Source organism: Typopeltis vanoorti, chromosome 3 (genome assembly GCF_054136105.1).
Source record: "Typopeltis vanoorti isolate ZY-2024b chromosome 3, IOZ_Tvanoo_1.0, whole genome shotgun sequence".
NCBI lineage: Eukaryota > Metazoa > Arthropoda > Arachnida > Uropygi > Thelyphonidae > Typopeltis > Typopeltis vanoorti.
In genome coordinates, this window is record NC_143551.1 from 92,626,055 (window position 1) to 92,639,170 (window position 13,116).

Sequence of the window (13,116 nt, forward strand, 5' to 3'; positions counted from 1 at the left end):
TGACCTCGAAGCAACGTTCTCTACATAGTAACGTCATCTGGGCAAAGTTTATTCATTTGTGTGTCCGTGGGAATTAAGATCTTAAAAAGTTCATTACTTTTTTCTAATTAAATGTTAACTTTATTACAAATTCTAACCAGAATAACTGAGAAAAAAAAATGTGCATGTGTGGGGATTCACTGACTTCAAAATTAGACTTTTTTTTAAATCTATATTTGAATGGTTTTCTATTTTCTTCATCCTTATTATATTTGCATGTTGATTGTATTATCCACTCTCTTAGTTTGTCCAGAGAAAGAGAACCAATGTCCCATCCCAGAATTCCATACCCTGACCATTACCCACAATTTTACACTCGAACCAAAGACACAATGTGACGTCACTTATCTAATTCTTATCTTATCAACATCTCAATTTTATCAGAATTCCATACTCTAACCATCACCCAGAATTCCATACTCGAACCTTTACCCACAATTCCACACTCAAACCAAAGACAAGACGTGACGTCATTGACAGATGTGTCACCCAGGGAAATTCCAAGGATTCCATACGCTAACCATCACCCAGAATTTCGTACGTGAATAATTACTCAGAATTCCATACTCAAACCAAAAGACACAATGTTACGTCACAGAGAGATGGGATCGTTATCATATCTCTAACCATCACCCACAATTCCATACGCCAACCATTACCCAGAATTCCACACTCGAACCAAAAGAAAGATGTCACTTATCTAATCATCCAATGACGTCACGTTTCCTTATCTACACCTTGATCTGGTTTAAAATGACAGGTATACTACTTATGACGGTAAAACACTTCAAAAGTGTTTATCCGTCAAAAGCTGAAGTATTTCCTTTGAAATGCACAGCTAGTTTTCTTTTATATCCGATTATGCTTTCCTTGTCATACTTACTACGTTTACGATATAGCGTGCACTTTTCGTCTTTACATTTCTCTTTATATTTTTTCAAATGGATTTTCTTTTAATTTCTGCTTAATAACGTAATTTTTCCATTTATCTCTTACCCGATTTATCTCCTTCGATTTATATTAAATAGAGAGTTACGTATTAACGTTTTAATATAAATGGTGTTGTCGTAACCATTTATGTTAAAAATTAATCTATTTTTTTAAGAGTTGGCAGGAAAACACTTCATGAGGAAGCGTTCCGCGGAAAGAGAGTTAGAATGAAAGAGAAAGAGCAAAAGGAGAGCATGTTCGATGTGCGTTCACGGACCATCTGTGAGACGTTCAAATAAGTCAGAGAGAGAGAGAGAGAGAGAGAGAGAGATGAGAGAGCGATCGTATTTATCATCCGGATTTCCCTTCAATGCACACCATGAAGAATTTTTACGAAGGTGCCCTATCTCAAATATGTGAACAGAAAAAAGTCTAGATTTTTGAATGCTGGTACGACTACGGTTGCGACCATATTTGTGCTAACAACTGGAAATTTGCAGTATTCCAGAAATATTACATGAAAAAGGAGCTTCTCATATGATCTGTAATTTGCTTATAATACGATCTATTATATTAATCTCTTCCCATAGTTCATCTATGGGAAGAGATTAAAGATATAACTAAAACAGAAACAAATAAGAATATTCCAACAGTTTGTAAGAAGAAGTTTAAATGGCCGTCAGAAGATGCTATCAAAACTGCTCAAGAAAGGAGGGAAATGAAGGCCTCAGCAAATTTGCAGGAAGTACGGCATTTGAATGCAGAGTTTCAACGACAGGTCAGAAAAGACAAGGAAAAATACTTTAACCAGGAATGCCATATCAAATAGAAGATCAAAACAAGAAAGGAAAAACAAGAGATCTTTTCCAAAAGATCAGGGAACTGACAGGAAGTTCAACGGCAAAGTGACAATATTGAATAGTAAATACAAAGGATATCTTGCAGAAGCTGCAGACATCAAAAAAAGATGGAAAGTGTATACAGAAGCTCTTTACAGGAAGGACTTCAAAATTACTGAGAAATTTTAAGAGCAGGATTATACACGGGAGCCACTGGTACTGGCTCCTGATTATACACTTGGAGAACAGATCTTAAAGTTATCCTTGCAGTGAGGTGGGCACTGCAACAGCTATCCAATAAGAAAGCGCCAGGAGGAGATAAAATACCTATTGAGCTGCTCGAAGCCCTGGGAGAAGAGGCAGTTAAAATTTTAACAGCTTTGTCAGCGAATTTAGATCACATCTACATGGCCTAGGAAATGGAAAAAATCAGTTTATATATACCTTTATTGAAGAAAGGCGATGCAAGAGAGTGCGAAAACTACAGAACTATAGTACTGATTTCTCATGCAAGTAAAGTCTTACTTAAGATCATTCAGAAAAGACTGGGACCATTCATGAAGAGAGAAATGCCAGATGATCAGGCAGGATTTCGAAAAGGCAGAGGAACAAGAGATCAGATCGCCAATGTGAGATGGATAATAGAAAGAGCACAGGAATATCACAAGAATGTCTACCTTTGTTTCCTTGACTATAGTAAGGCTTTTGACTCTGTAGATCATGCGAAACTGCGGAATGTGTTAAGAACAATGGGAATACCAGAGCATTTTATTATCCTTCTGAGGAATCTTTATTATGAACAAGAAGCTACTGCCCGAACAGATCTTGGAGAAACTAAGTATTTCACAATAGGTAAAGGAGTGCGACAAGGATGTATTTTATCTTCGTGCCTGTTTAACTTGTACAGCGAATACATTTTAAGAATGGCAGGGCTGGAGGGGTCTTCAGTTGGAATTAAAATTGGCAGAAGAAATATTAATAATTTGAGGTATGTAGATGATATCACCTTGCTAGCAGAATGCAAAGAAGATTTGGAGGAACTTATTATGAAAGTTAAAGAAGAAAGTGCTAAATATGGTCTTAAATGTAACCTCAAAAAGACAAAAGTTATGAAAACATGTGAACTTAATGATTTTGAAGTAGATCGGGAGAAAATAGAAAAAGTCAACAATTTTTTGCTCCTAGGATCCCGAATTGATAAAGATGGGTATTCTACTTAAGAGGTTAGAAGAAGATTATTACTCGTAAAGAAAGCAATGTCAAATTTAAGCAAGATCTTTAAAGATAAAGATATTAACCTCGCAACAAAAATCAGAATCGTGAAAGCAATGGTATTCCCTGTGGTATTGTATGGATGTGAAAGTTGAACCCTGAGAAAGAGTGAAAGAAGGAAGATAGATGCATTTGAATTATGGGTTTGGAGACGTTTACTAAGAATACCATGGACTGCAAAGCAAACCAGTAAATCAGTGATAGACAGAATAAAGCCAGATTGCTCCCTCGAAGCTATGATCATCAAGCAAAAATTGTCATACTTCGGACATATTATGCGACAAAATTACAGTCTGAAGAAGATGATGATGCTTGCTAGATCCAAGAATTAGGTGGATGGATGGAGTTAAAGAAGCAACTAGAATGCGCTTGGAAATCCTGAAATACATGGCCAGGGACAGATCTGAATGGAGAGCGTATGTTAATAGAATCACCAGGAGTCGAAAACGACTCGATGGAACATAACACACACACACACACACACACACACACACACACACACACACACACACACACACACACACACACACACACACACAAACAAAAAAAACGATCTCTTATAGGCAAAAAATAATTAATGAATTTTTTCCCATTCTATAATTAAAAAAGCTGTGTTAGTTTGGGTGTGCTACAAATTTTGTGAACTGAGAAAGGTGAATGCAGTGTACCATCACTGTGAGTTGGAATTGAAATCAATCCGCAGCTTTAAAGACAGAAATTAAAGACGGTATACAAATAGAAAAGTTCATAAAAAAAACAGAACTTTAATTACCGTGAAATTATTAGAGAAACGAAGTTGGTGGATAACTGTGATGAAATATGCACCAGGAAATTGCATGTAATAATTCGAATATTTTCAGTAAATAGGATCTAAAAATATTCAAGTTGTAATATTCCGTGAAATTTCATACTAAAACGTAGTTTTATAGTAAAATATTAAAATATAAATATTTGAGTAAAATATTTGAGTACATCGAAAACTATTAACGGATCGTTGCAACTTGATTTGCGGGTCTGAAAATGATTTGGTTATAGAATGAAAGAGAAAAAGAAGACGAAAAATAAGAGAATGAGAATAAAATAAAAAATATATAAATGATCTATAAAGATATATAAAGGAATTATATTTGAAAAACATGTAGTCTTGTTTTCTTTTCTTTTCTTTTCTTTTCTTTTCTTTTCTTTTTTTTGAGTAAATATTTTAATCTATTATATTTTTGTAGAAAAAATGAACGAAATATAATTGCCAAGCATAGTTCTTGGTTTTAATATCTACTACTAATAAGAATACTTTAGTTTTAAGCATTTAAACTGTGAGTGAAAATGAGCAATACAGTAAAATATTGTTCTTATCTAAATAACTAAATATCTAAATAATATACAAAGAATTTGCAAGGTGTGATCTACTGGGCGATTTAATTTGTGAATCAGGCCACTTCAGTTATATCGAATTACTTCGGATGTCTTGACAGAAATTCGCTGTAATGTGAAGTCTCAAATAGAGCGAAATTATATATTAAAAATAATCAGTTAAAATAATATCGCTTTTTATTTTTCATTTTATTAATTTTTGCTTAAAACTGTTACTTCGAAAAAAAACGATAATTCGAGATTGTTTATGTGGAGGTTTGTGGTATATAATTAATAACATTCCAAGTTTCCTCTCTCTAGAAAACAGATTAAGTTTGACATTTTCATCTCACCAAATCTTCCTAATATTGAGTTTCAGTCTAAAAGTATTTTAAAGTTCTAGTTCTTTTAAACAGGATGTTTGATTTTTTTTCTCACGTTTACAATTGCAGTCTGTTCCAGTTGCATCACGGTTACACAATACATCACCATTAAAGTTACAGTCACTGGTATGTTAACCTCGATAGAGGCATAATAAAAAAATAGTTAACTTCATCGGGGACGGAAATATAAGGCGATGATTTTCATCTCCCACGTAAAGATATTTACAAACATCGATTGTCACAGTCGGATTCCAACCCACAGCCTGTTGATTTGCGAGCAGCAAAAACGTTATACACTGGACCAATTTATTATTTATTATTATTTAGCGTTTTGGCTAAGAAGAATACATGCATATGCCACCACAGACACACACAAAAAGGACGTACAAGACAATAAAATGCATAAAAGATGTATAAAAGATGAAGTGACACACTTCATCTTTTATACATCTTTTATACATCTATGTAGCCATGTATACATATAAAAAAATACAAATACGTGTGTTGTCTGAAAAGTTCTCTGCCTAGCAATGAAAAAACGATGCTCCAGCGCCATTATCCCGTCCCTGTAGTGGTTCTCAGTAAGATCTGCAAAATACCCCTCTGCTGCTGCAATCACCGCTTGATTCGAAGAAAAACGCTGACCAGCGAGGAAGAGTTTTAGTTTTGGGAAGAGACAGAAGTCAGATGGAGCCAAATCTGGGAATAGGGTGGATATTCCAACAATTCACATTGCAGATCCCTTAATTTTCCCATTGCCAAAACACCTTTGTAGGCAGGTGCATTGTCCTGATGAAAGATGATTTTTTTCTTCTGCAAACCGGGTCTTTTCTCACGAATTTTTTCGTCTAGTCTGGTTAAAAGATCGGAATAATATTCCCCGGTTATTTTATAACCCTTTTCAAGATAAGTAATAAACAAAGTGACTTTAGCATCCCAAAACACCGATGCCATGACCTTGTCTTCTTTGGCGCTGAACAGCCAGCTTCTCTCCACTGTTTTGACTAATGTTTGGATTCTGGTGTGTAATGGTGAATCCAAGTCTCATCCATAGTAATAAATCGACCCACAAAATCAGTTTTATTCTTGTTAAAACACTGCAAGCACTGTTCAGAGATTTCATGCGAGTGCGTTTTTGATCTGCGCGGCACCCATCTTGCGCAAAGCTTTTTCATTTGCAATTCTTCATGCAAAATATATCCTACACGTTCTTTTGAAAGACCTATAGCCTCAGCAATTTCACACACTTTGACTCGTCGGTCATTCAATACCATATCATGCACTGATCAATGATTTTTGGTGTTGTTACGCTTTTTGGACGTCCTTCACGTGGATCATCTTCAAGCCTATTACGGCCACGTTTAAACTCGGCAGCTCATTTCTTAATTGTCGAAAACGAAGGAGAAGAGTGCCCATAAACTTTTATGAACTTCGAATAAATTTCTTTTGGCTTTAAACCTTCTTTTACAAAGAATTTTATAATCGCACGATACTCAGTTTTATCCATTTCAAGGGATATAGAACACTTTTGCTTCAGACAGCTGTCTGAAGCAAAAGTGTTCTAAAACAAAATACTCGATAGAATGACTTGTAATTTTACTTCGATGCTTATGACAGATGTATCAGCTTAGAAAAAAAAATATTGCCGATAGTGTTGCCATTTATGTTGAGGACGAGAACTTTTCAGAACACCGACGTAAGCATAAAATTAAAATTGTATGTCTAAGTTTGACAGCCAATCAACAGCATCTGTAGAAACTGTTATTTATAAAATCAGTTACTGGTCCCGTTTAGCTCTTTGAGGGAAGTCAAACATGATATGTTGTATTGTTTGATTATCCAAACTGGACTAATAAGGCCGTCTATAAAACTGCTGAGTAAAACAGTAATGAGAAATTGTCATGAATTTTTAACACAGGTGTATACAGGTTGATTCAGAACCATTGGGCCAAACTTTAAGGGGGTGATAGAACACACCTAAACAAGCACTTTTCGTCATGCAATGCATGGTCCGAACTCAAGCGGTGAAGCGCTAGAGGGCGCTTTCCAGTGCGCTGGTTTTTGCAGTCGTCGGCATTTTTAATACCCACAATTATCATGTGTGGGCGAGCAGAAATCCGCACTCCACACGTCCACATTCGTATCAGTGGCGTTTCTCCATAAATGTTTGGGCTGGAATCCTACATGACCATTTGATTGGCCCATACGTTCTGCCAGCACGACTGAATGGGAGAACATACCTCGTATTTTTACAAGAGGTTTTGCCAGAAATACTGAACCCTGTTCCAGCAAACATTCAAACACGTATGTGGTTCCAACACGACGGAGCCACCCCATTTCAGCGTGGATGTGCGGAACGCCTTGGATGCAACATTTCCAGGACGATGGATTGGTCAGGTGGTCCCATCGCTTGGCCGCCACGATCTCCCGATCTCTCATGTCTGGACTTTTTTCCTATGGGGCAATATGAAAAGCCTGATCTACGATAGCCCCATTGATTCCAATGAGGACCTTATTGCCTGGATTTCTATTGCCGCTGCACGAGAAATGTCTGGTGTTTTCGCCAATGTGCGCCAATCACTACGTCGAAGATGTTAAGCCTGCATTAATGTTGGCGGTCCCTTTTTTGAGCAGTTTCTGTAATTTGTTCAATAAAATTCTTTAATTTATGTTCTGCAATTTATGCAATTGTTTCTAATCTCCTCTGTCATTCTTGTGTTTCTTCATTTCCTGACACAGTAGCTGCTAACCCATAGCACTTCACCGCTTGAGTTCGGACCATGCATTGTATGACAAAAAGTGCTTGTTTAGGTGTGTTCTATCACCCCCTTAAAGTTTGGCCCAAGAGTTCTGAATCATCCCGTATAACTACATCCATCGCCTCTTCTTACGACTAGTAGAAATCATAACAAGATACATAGAAATTCTCTAATGTTATTTATCTTTAATTCCACAAGAGTGGCATGAGGAAATGCGCTCGTTGGATCATATTGAAAGACAAAGTGGAGACCTTAGGGAAAGCCGGAATAGGTCGGAAAGGGAAACAAGAAATCAGTTTCTCAGTAGTACATCGCAGTACACAAAATTGTATATGTTGTATTTTACAGCAAAGCTACAAAATTTCTTCTACGCTCATCAAAAGCAAATTAAATAAATTAAAAACTGCCAATAAAAACCATACAGATGTGAATCTGACTTGTAACATGTTCTATTTGATTGTTCTATAATGTATTACAAAGAGCACAAAAACAAACAAACAAACATATGAATAAAAGCACTTTCTACTTTCTAGGCCTGACTGCTGGATTACAAAGGCGGGACAGATTGTCAAAAAAAAAAAAAAAAAAGCAGAATGTTTAGTCACCATAACCATGAACCATGCAAGTGATGAATACCATGTGTCGAATCAGAGTCAAGGAACTGCCTCTTCAAAAACAACTGATCCCTGCGCACGACTTCGCCATTCAAGATTTATAACGAACATTTATAGAAGGTTTGCTATGGAACTGGAACTGCTTATTTTGAAAACTCAATACACGTCGTTGTCATTTATAGCTCCAATTCTCTCTTTCTAATCTCGACATTTATATATATACTGAGTGTTCCTCGTAAGATTGATGCAAGTATACTTGAGAAACGGTTGCGAAGGATTGTGGAAGAAAAACATGGTGAAGAACAAGCTGGATTCAGGCCAAATAGAGGCTGTCAGGATCAGATCTTCACTTTACGAGAAATAGTTGAGAAATCATGGGAATATAACAAAGATCTATATTTACGTTTTGTAGATCTGGAAAAGGCATATGACAAGATGCCAAGAGAGAACTATTCAATACGCTACAGTTATATGGTGTCAATGAGGCATTATATCAAGCAATATTTAGTCTTTATTTGAGTTGTAAGTCAGCAGTTAGAATTGAAGGAAGTACAGGAAGATGGTTTAATGTTAAATATGGTGTCAGACAAGTATGTACATTATCCACTCTGTTATTCATTATCTATATGGATCACATTATGAGGAAAAGTGGTATTAAACCTGATATCAAAATTGGAGATTTTAATCTCAGCTCTTTGCTTTATGCGGATGATGTTATACTTCTAAATAAATCCGCTACAAGTCTGCAAGATTCCATGACTAAATTGAATAACTGTTGTAATGGATATGGTATGAAGGTCAGCAATAACAAGACAAAGATAATAAAAATAGGCATACGCATTGAAAATGTCAACTGCGTTGTGAATGGAGAACCTGTGGAACAAGTGAAACATTTCAGCTACTTAGGCACAATTTTGCGTGAAAATAGTAAATTAAATGTGGAAATAGACAACAGAATCAACAAAGCTGGTATGGTAGGAAGTCAATTGAATACATTCATATAGAATAAGAGAGAAATTTGTCGGAACAATAAATTAGCTGTACAAGACAGTGTTCAAACCAGTTTTAACTTATGGATCTGAGAGCTGTGTGAGAAGTAAAACACTTGACCAAAGACTAGAGACCGCAGATATGAGAGTCCTGAGAAAGATTATAGGCGTGAACAGATGGCATCAATGGCAATATCATATTAAAAAGGAAGATATTAGGAAAGAACTTGACATTGTCAGCATCCAGGAATGCTTTAGAAGAGTTAATCTCAGGTGGTATGGTCACGTAAACAGAATGGGAGAGGAATGATTAGCAAACAAGTGTTTTCTGCCAGGAAAACGACCCATAGGTGGATTGATATGTTAAAAATGCCTTAGATCAGTGTTTCTCAACCTGTGGTCCGAGACGATGGGACAGGTGGTTCGCAGGCAGACTTAAATTAATTAATTAAATATATTTTTTTAATTGTCCAAACAAATTAAAATTGAATAAGTAAGTAAAAATTATTCAAATGGAGACTTTAAAAAAAACAACAAATAGCGTCAGAATGTTCAAAGGAGGAAGCAATAAAACAGTATTGTTGTTCACCTCACCCATCTTTTATTACTCGTCATTCTGGCACTACAATAATTTGCAGCGACAGAATGACGAATAATAAGAGGAGGTGAAGTGAACAACAATATAGTTTTATTGCTTCCGCCTTCCCTTGCTGTTTTGTCAGATTTGAAGTGATCATTTGTTATCCACATTTCAACCAATCGCTTGTTATTTATTGATTTTTATTACTGAAGGTTTTCTTCCTTCAACTCAGTTGGGCGCATATCATTTAGCACTTCTGAAAATTACCTTCAGAAGTGCTAAATGACACTTGGACAAAGTGTGTCGTGAGTTAACCCTCAGTATTTATATATTTATATATTTATACATTTTTCGGAAACGTTTTTTAATAATGGAAAAATGGCTTAGAACTAAGACTTTGAAAAGAAGAGCAAAGAAAACAGTTAGTGCTAACCCTAATTGTGATACACGTGTTGTAACGGGGAGTAAATCTGATATTATTAAAGTAGAAGAAACAAGCAGTTCAAAGAAAAAGTACAGTAGGAAATATAACAGTTCATATTTGGAATTCGGGTTTACTTGGTGTGGAGATGAAAGTGTACAGACACCTCAATGTGTTTTGTGTTATGAAGTGTTGTCGAACGAGTGCATGAAACCTGCGAAACTCCGACATTTAGAAACTAAACATTGTGATGTGAAAAATAAGCAAATTTCTGTGGGTTCGAGATCTATTTCAGGCTTATAGTCACGAGAACGACCTTTTTATCGAAAAAAGAACATTTTTTGAGCTTTCAAATGACAGTGGGCTTAAAATTCAATTCCGCGATCTTGGTTTGGCTCGATTCTGAATCTCGCCTTCAGTGAGAAGTGAATTTCCCGAATTATCTGAAGAAGCACTGAAAATCGTCATGCAGTTTTCTACAACCTATCTTTGTGAGAAAGGATTTTCATCGCTCCTTCAAATAAAAACAAAATACAGAAATCGTCTTTGTGTGTGTGTGTGTGTGTGTGTGTGTGTGTGTGTGTGTGTGTGTGTGTGTGTGTGTGTGTGTGTGTGTGTGTGTGTGTGTCAAAATGCTTCAAATAAAAACAAAATACAGAAATCGTCTTAGTGTGTGTGCCGATCTTCGACTGAAGTTGACCAATAATGAGCCAGATATCCAGAAACTCTGCAAAGGCCGAGAAACTCAACCATCTCATTAAAAGTAGTAGCATAATTATACCATATTATATATTTGAACCACAGTTTCCGATTATTCTCGTTACTGGTTTTGGAATAATCCATTTCCAAAATCTGACAAAATCGGGGATGAAACGAAAGTTTTGCAAAGTGACGTCAGGGTGAAGCTCAGCTCTGCTGATGGAGGATAGCTGCCTGCGTCCCGTTTAGCGAAATTCCGTATCTCGTATACGGTGAAATGCAGACAACAGCATCCGTACGGTCATGGATTGTACAGAAACACACACATCACGAACCTAACGAATACAAGCAGCACACAGGACCAGGGGCGAATGTTGGTCTTGAAATTCACGCTTGCTCTTGTTATCATTCAGTGAGTGAGAGGTGTGATTGAAGTCTGATTAGCGGAATAATGAATTACTGACCATTTAAAACTATATATTTAGAAATTTATGTATATTTTATCATACAAATACAACATTTATTTTACAAATGATATTCTATCTTTTTCAATTTAGCTACTTGAATACAAATTCTACCCTACGGTTCTTCTTTATGAACTCGTCAATAACATCGTCATAAAAAGTTGGTTTTGACTTAATTTTCCCAAGCAACACGCACACTTGTAAAGGCTGGCTAAAGCTCACTGGCTAGAGCTACTTTGACTGCGTATGGTCTGTGTTTAAGACGACGTGAAGGGAGCAGAAATGGCTATGCGCGCGCATGAAATCATAGTGCTGCAGCGAGGACCTGGAAGCTCCGACAACCGAGCAAGCCAAGGTAGCTTTCACTAGACGAGCAAGCATCGGCTTTCTATACACAACGCAAAGCTCAATTATTGCCAAGCTTAAGATGTCTTCTGTCTACAAAAAAAAGCCTAAATGTAATGCTTACAAATACATGCATTTATTAACAAATAAATATTACTTCTTTCTCAAGTAATGAGCTTGCATAGGAAGCATGGAGAAATCATATGCGTACGGTATGTACGACATACGGTCGCTAGCGGGAAAATGCGCCGGACCACGTGGATGGCACTTTGCGACTGACATCGTGGGTTGAACTGTTTATAGATATCGGGAATGACCTCACATAAGAGGATGTCTTAAATTTTTTTGCTGGTCATGGAAAACTCCTCTGGGAAATAAGACGATTCGTATCGGCCGGAAGTGTGTGTGTGGGGGGGGAGCATTAATGGCTTTGGGATGTTCTGAGTTAAATTTTTGGGTATATGCAGGGGATGTCATCCATGATGGAATCCATGGATGACAAGTTCGTATTCAGTATTATGATGAATGGAGTAAGATAAGAACAACATTTTCCCCTCGTCTAACAACGCACTTAACGAATGGAACAGTTTACATATCGCAGGTCGAATCAGAGAGTGCGTGAAGATAAATGTTGTTGTAGCTTCGTGAGTATGGGTAGATGAATGGGGATAACATAGAATATTAAAGTTACTGTGGGTAAATGAATGGGAATTAAAGATAAACTTCGTTGTGGGAAGATGAATGAAAATATCAGCGGGACGGCGCTGACATTCCTCATTCATATCCCGATGGTACCAACGGCGCTAAAAATGTTGTTATGGGGTGAGCTTAATGACTGTGGGTAGATGAATGGGGATGACATATAAACATAAAAATTGCTGTGGGCAGATGAATGGGGTTCCAGCGGGACGGCGCTGACATACCTATTCATTTGCCCAGCAAATCGGAAACTGATACCTTTATTTGTTTAAAAAAATTAAAACCATGTTAAGTGATGATACACTTTTAATCGATTACTTCCAACTTAATTATGTTTCCATATGTATTTGTAAATGTTTATGGTTTATGTATATGTAGAATGTTGTATATGTAAATGTAATAAGTAAATATTGTATGTAAATATAATATGTATATGTGTAAATGTATATGTAAATCTTGGTAATCCAGACATACATTTAAAAAAATTACATAACTTAGTGGTCCATGGAATTGTTTTAGGCATTTCACTGGTCCTTGGGCTAAGAAAGGTTGAGAAACGCTTCCTTAGATAATAGAAATATAAGATGTGATAATGGTGGAGTCTTGACAAGTAACAGACTGATTTGGAGGAAAATTGTAGATAGGAAGTTAGTAATGATTTAAATTTTTCATGTATTACTATCATATCCTGTACACCCCTTGATGGTACATTGCAGGAATTTGATGATGATGA